At 42.1% G+C, this 7,269-nt stretch overlaps 1 long non-coding RNA gene across 1 annotated transcript; it reads right to left on the reverse strand.

Moving 5' to 3' along the window:
• Positions 1-3,480: 3,480 nt before the first annotated feature.
• Positions 3,481-5,606, reverse strand: LOC137822580 (uncharacterized). Its single transcript, XR_011082942.1, has 4 exons — positions 5,261-5,606; positions 4,793-5,067; positions 4,225-4,353; positions 3,481-3,834 (listed from the first exon to the last, which is right to left on the reverse strand). It is a non-coding gene; the product is annotated as an uncharacterized lncRNA (long non-coding RNA).
• Positions 5,607-7,269: the final 1,663 nt, after the last annotated feature.

A 7,269-nucleotide genomic window follows, 5' to 3' on the forward strand; every position in this document is an offset into this window, starting at 1 on the left:
GGTTCCCTGTAATCAAAATAAATAAAAAAATTACTTTATTTTTTCAAACAATTAATGTTCCCTGTAAGGTTACTTGAGGACCTTTCTATGACTCACATTTTGCTTTGATATTTAAGGTTTTTCTATCTTAGCGAGACCTTCTCTTGTATACAACTAGTTAGGGCATTGATTACTCTGAATAGAATGAATTGCCATTCTTGCCTGATACTTTCAACCAAATCTAAATGGAAAAAAATCTCGGAAAATTAGATGCACCATTAGCAATCACCGTAGAAGTACCCACAAGAACTAATATTAGTAGTCTTCCTCAGAGTCCGAGAATTGTCAAGTCTTTCCTTGATTTTTAATGACCATTCAAACATAGGGGATGGCACCTTTCGCCTAAAGTTTGATATACGGGCATATGATGGTAACTGATTGGTAGGGGGTGTTCATAGATCGAACAAGATCTAATCCAAATTCATTTATCCATTTTAACTAAATTAAATTTATTTAATTTTTTTAAAATTTATTTAAAATGGATTAAATTTAATTCATTTTGTTAATTATATTAAATTCACTTTGTCAATTACATTAAATCCATTTTGATATGGACACAGATTAACTTGGCTCGAATTGAGCCTAAACCGACTCAACCTGGATGTGGACCAACTCGGCTCGATATCGACCCGGGTTCACTCGGCTCGACATAGGAGCGGGCCCGGACGACTTGACATAGGTCCAAACGACTCGACATCGACCCCGCCCTGGACACAAACATCAACCCGAACCCGCTCGACTAGACATCAACTCGGGCTTGCTTGGCTCGACATCGGCTCAAGCCTGCTCAGCTAGGGCCCGCTCAACTTGACATCGACCTTGGCCTGCTTGGCTCAACAACGATCGAGGCCCCTTAGATTGATATCAGGCCCGAGCTCGCTGAACTCAACATAGGCCCATGCTCGCTTGGCTCAACATCGGCCCGGGCCCGGGTGACTCAACACTAGCCCAAGCCCAAACGACTCGACATCGACCAGGGCTCGCTCGGCTCGGGCTTGCTCGCCTCGACATCTACCTGGATTACTGAGCTCGACATCGGCCCAGGCCCAGACGACTCGACATCGACCTGAGCCTATTCGGCTCGAACCTTTTCGAATCAACATCGGTCGGGGCCCACTCAACTCGACATGGGAGACCACTCGACTCGACATCGACCAGGTACTGCTCAACTTGACATGGGCCTGGAACTGCTTGGCTCGACATCTGCCATGCCTTGGACACAAACATCGGCCTGAGCCCGCTCAACTAGACATCGACCCGGGCTAGCTTGGCTCGACATCGGCTTGGGCCTGCTCAGCTAGGGCCCGCTCAACTCGACATAGACCTTGGCCCGCTTGGCTTGACAATGGCCCGGGCCCACTCAAATTAATATTAGGCCCGCTGGACTCAACAAAGGTCCATGCCCACTTGGCTCAAAATCGACCCAGGTCCGCTCAACTCGACATAAGGGCTTGAACGACTCGACATCGACCAGGGCTCAAACAACTCGACATCGACCAGAACTCGCTCGGCTCAACATCTAACCAGATTGCTCAGCTCGACATTGACCTAGGCCTGGACAACTCGACATCAACCCGGGCCCGCTCGGCTCAACATTGACTCCAGCATTCTCGTCTCAACATCGACCCAGGCTTGCTCAGGTCGACATCGGCCTGGGCACGCTCAACTCAACGTGGGCCCGCTCCACTCGACATCGGCCTAGGACTGCTTGGCTCGACATCGGCCTGGGACTGCTTGGCTCGACATCTGCCCCACACTGAACGACACGACATCGACCCAAACCTAGACAACTCGACAACAACCCAAGCCTCTTTAGCTCGGGACTGCTCGAATCGAGATCAACCCAAGATTGCTCAGCTCGACATCGGCCCAAGCCTGCTTGACTCAACATGTGCCCAAGATCGTGCGACTCGACATCAACTCAGGCTCACTAGACTCGATATCATCTCATGCCCACTAGACTCGACATGGATCTGGGACTGCTTGGCTCGACATCTGCCCAGCCTTGGACACAAACATCGGCCCGAGCATGCTCGACTAGACATCGACCTGGGCTAGCTTGGCTCGACATCGACCCAGGCTAGCTTGGCTCAACATCGACCCAGGCTAGATTGGCTCAACATCGGCTTGGGCCTGCTTGACTCGACATCGACCCAGGATTACTCAGCTCGACATCGGCCCGTGACCGCTCGGCTCGACATTTGCTCAGGCCCAATCGACTCAACATGGTCCTGGGACTACTTGGCTCGACATCGGCTCGAGCCTGCTCAACTAAGGACCACTCGACTCGACATGGCTCGACATCGGCCCGATACTGCTCGACTCGACATGACCCTGGGACTGCTTGGCTCAACATCTACCCCGACCTAGACGAGTCAACTAGACATTGGCTCTAGTCAGCTCGGGTCGACATCAATTGGGGCCCCTGCTTGGCTCAACTTTGGGTCGGGCCCGCTCAACTCGACATCGACCCGAGCCCGCTCGACTCGACATTGACCCAGGGCCCGCTCATATCAACATCAGGAACATGTCGGCTCAGCTCAACATCAGCCTAGACTCGCTTTGCTCAACAATGACCTAGGCCCGCTCGGCTCGACATCAGCCCGGGCCCGGACGATCCGACATCAGCCTGGGCCTGGGCGACTTGACATCGGCCTGGGTTTGGACGACTCAACATCGACCTAGGTCCGGACGACTCGACATCGATCCGGGATCACTAGGCTCGACATCAGCTCGGGCCTGCCCGGCTCGACATTGATTTGGGATTGCTCTGCTCAACATTGGCCCGGGACCACTCGACTCGATATCAACCTGGGCCTGCTCGGCTCGACATCAACCCGCCTGCTCAACTCGATATCAACCCGAGCCTGTTCGGCTCGACATCAACCTGCCTGCTCGGCTCGACATCGACTCGGATCCGCTTATATCGACATTGGGAACGTGCCCACTCGGCTCGACATCAGCCCTGGCCCAGCCGTCTGGATATCGGCCTGGGCCGTTTCGACTCAATATCGAACCCAAAAGACTCAACTCGACATGGGGTTGGACCGGCTTCACTAGACATTTGCCTGGGCCAACTCGGCTCAATATCGGACACGATCGACACGAGTCAACTCAATATCGGCCACTCAACTCGACTTGGCCCAGGGTTGACTTGGCTCGACTTTGGCCCGGAACGACTTGGGTTGACTTTGGCCCATATCGACTTGATTCGACTTGGGCCCGGACGACTCGGTTTGACGTGGACTTGAGCCGACTTTGCTCAACCTAGACCCGGATTGGCTTGACTCCATCTGAATCGGGTCAAGTCAAAATCTAATCTAAAATGCAATTTGGATAATCCAAAAAATGTATTGAGTCTATATCTAATCCATATCCAATTAAATGGATTGGATTTAAATTTGAGATAAATGTATTTAAATAAATTAAAATTAATATGAATTTAGAAAATTATGAATTGAATTTTTTTTTCAACTCAGACTAACTTTAGCATGACGACAGATCAAGGAATACAAGGCAAAAGTAACACCTCCAAAGGTTTCTGAACAAGTATGATTTTGAGGATGTAAGTACCTATGTTTTATTTTAGAACATTTACTTTTAATATATATTCACTGTCATCATTGGCCAACAGAACGACCAGGACATACTTCAACAATGGAATCAGGATTAAGGTGACAAGACAAGTGATAAACCTCCAAGAATGTCTTCATTTCCAATAATGGGGGCCTTTCTAAACATAACACTCAAGGTATAAGGGACTTGTTCCAACATCACCAAAGACAAACTGATGTCCTGCAGTGAAATATAATGAAGACAACAAGCAAAAATTATTAATATATATAATCTCATTATGATTAGTAAGACATTTTAAGGGATGGAACCACATGCCCATGTACAAGTAGAATACATCAGTCAATCACAGACTACAATACCGAGAATCCAGAAACTCAACAAAAGGAAACACAAAAGCTTAAGACCAAAATTCACAGAATCCATAAACTGAGGTCAATTTAAATATATTTGCTTTACAAATTTCAACCTATTGACAAAAAAAATCTTAAACTACACAATTAAGAAATAACCTGGCATGGTCACTTCAAGCAACAGAACCCTGCACATAGAATCTGCAATTCCTTTGAATTATTATAAGATAATAATAAAAAGCAGAGAAAGGAAACAGACCTCATAGTCACTTCTGTGAGCACCGGGAACTTCAAGAGCTCCACGTCAAATGAATCGATGCGAGTACCAGTGCGGATGAGTCGCTGCTCCGCGTTGACGGCTGCGTGGCGTCCAAATCTCAAATCGATCCTACACCACCCAACAATACAATAGAGGATTAGTCCATTTTTAACGTCATATTCCCAGCACCCTTGTCTGTATATGCACATGCAAATCAATACGACTAAAAAAAGTTAAGATACACTTTAGCATTACCATATAAGCATACACTCTAAAATAACAATGTTAATCTAAAAAATAAAGCCATATTCGGCCATGTTCAACACAATTTTTCAACCATAAAGCAAGCAAGAACATTTTGCAAAGTTAACCAGTAAGATTAGGAGGGCCATTGCAACTGACATCAGGTACAACAATTTGATCACAGTCTGAATTCTCAAAATGACCATTTGAAAGAGAGTTTATAATCCATGCTATAAACACATATAGTGGGTCCAAACCCTAAACCCTGCCAAGAAAAAAACAACAAACCACATCAAAATAAAGATTCTACCAAATATTGCATCACCTGATTTTGAACCCATTTGCGGTTCTACTTCTTGATGTTATTGACTCTGTTTTCCAAGATCTAGAACCTCTCCCTTTTTATCTTCTTCAGTACTCTCTACATCGCACGTTTATTACTTTTCCGCTTGCCCCTCTTTCCGTTCTCAATATCCTCACATTGTTCCTTCACTTCATCCTCAACCTTCAGCACATACCTCCAACCAGAAATGCGCACAATCTCCCCCATCTCACAAAGCTTCTCCAATTGCAGACCCAGAATCGCACAAGCCTCACACCCTAAATACAAGAGAGATACGTATCATTCATAAAATCCAAACACAGACTACCAAAACAAAATCAAATTCCCACCAATTTGACCACAAAAAATCATCGTCTAACCACAACAAATCCATGTATGGCAACTAAAATAACACACATAATGCAAGAAAGAAAAAAAGAAATGGTTACCCTAAACCCACAAAAATCCTACCTTTCTTCGAAGATACACTCCGCTGGCCCCAGCCAATCTGTCAAAGAACACCTAAACACCCATTACTCAATGTCACCACCACGCCCCGCCCCGCAGCAACGGCCAACAACACACCCACTGTTCACAGCGCCTCAAGAATGCCGGAGAAACCACAAAATAAAAGCAATAAACCTCCACCACCAAAGCAAAAACGGCGACGCCACCAACAAGAGAAAGACGATCGACGACAGCAATGAAAACCACGAGAGCAGGACCAAAAATGTCGAGAACAATGAAAACCACAAGTGGACGAAAAAGAAAATTCAAAATGAATTCATTCCTCCAAAATTTGAAATTAATTGTGGACCAACAATTCATTAAAACAATTTAGGAAAATGATTTTTTAGACAATCTTTTCCTTGCGCGCCATAATACATCTCTGGGGATAGATTGCTTATGTGGCATGGGTATTTTTGTAAAATAATATTGTTGATGGGTTTGAGCGTTTTTGTAAAATAACAATTATAAAGAGAAAATTTGAATTTCGTTTCAGTTGAATCTCAGTGGAGTGTGAGTGCTGCTCAAAAGCAAGGAGAAAGTTGCGGAGACTTAGCACAATTTTATACTAAATTTTAATTTTTATGATGATAATGCATTAAGAGTATAAAATCAATTGTATTATTAGTCAATTAAAAATTATAATTAGAAGCCGTTGAACCATCATTTCTTTTTTCCACTTTATTGTGTGATTAGAAGTCATTATATTGAAATTAGAATTATAGTATGCAATTCAAAATATATTTTTAACTATTGAAAAATATGAATGGTCAGAAGAATGGAAAGTGGTTTAGAAATGGAAGAAAATGCCAAGATTCTTGATATGGCTTCTTGGGAATCCAAAGCTAACTCTAGAGGCAGAAACAACATTGTGAATCGTTAAATTTCAGATAATATATTTTCTTTAATTAATTATTGTACGTTATTGTACGCAATTATTGTACGTTATTGTATGCCATTATTGTACGTGCTCTTAATTGTTCTCATGAAGGGAATAATATTTTTATGTCATCATTTACCTATTTGTACGTTGAGTATTTAATTGACATTGGAAGTAATCCATGATGTATGATGTATTATTTTTCAATATAAGTTTTTTCTTATAAACTCTTAAATTTTGTTTCATCTCTCCTCCTATGTTTTCCTTTAGAGAAAGAATAAATTATTCATGATAAAAAATATTGAAGATTCTATCGCTTAAAATATATTTTCAGATTATGTCATTATATATGGTCAGAAGAATGGAAAGTGGTTTAGAAATGGAAGAAAATGCCAAGATTCTTGATATGGCTTCTTGGGAATCCAAAGCTAACTCTAGAGGCAGAAACAACATTGTGAATCGTTAAATTTCAGATAATATATTTTCTTTAATTAATTATTGTACGTTATTGTACGCAATTATTGTACGTTATTGTATGCCATTATTGTACGTGCTCTTAATTGTTCTCATGAAGGGAATAATATTTTTATGTCATCATTTACCTATTTGTACGTTGAGTATTTAATTGACATTGGAAGTAATCCATGATGTATTATTTTTCAATATAATTTTTTCTTATAAACTCTTAAATTTTGTTTCATTTCTCCTCCTATGCTTTCCTTTAGAGAAAGAATAAATTATTCATGATAAAAAATATTTAAGATTCTAGTTTAAAATATATTTTCAAATTATGTCATTCTATAATTGAAATTAGAATTATAGTATGCAATCCAAAATATATTTTTAACGATTGAAAAATATGAATGGTCAGAAGAATGGAAAGTGGTTTAGAAATGGAAGAAAATGCCAAGATTCTTGATATGGCTTCTTGGGAATCCAAAGCTAACTCTAGAGGCAGAAACAAATCGTTAAATTTCAGATAATATATTTTCTTTAATTAATTATTGTACGCAATTATTGTACGTTATTGTATGCCATTATTGTACGTGCTCTTAATTGTTCTCGTGAAGGGAATAATATTTTTACGTCATCA

The sequence above is a fragment of the Phaseolus vulgaris genome, chromosome 9, assembly GCF_000499845.2.
Source record: "Phaseolus vulgaris cultivar G19833 chromosome 9, P. vulgaris v2.0, whole genome shotgun sequence".
In the NCBI taxonomy this organism is placed as follows: Eukaryota; Viridiplantae; Streptophyta; class Magnoliopsida; order Fabales; family Fabaceae; genus Phaseolus; species Phaseolus vulgaris.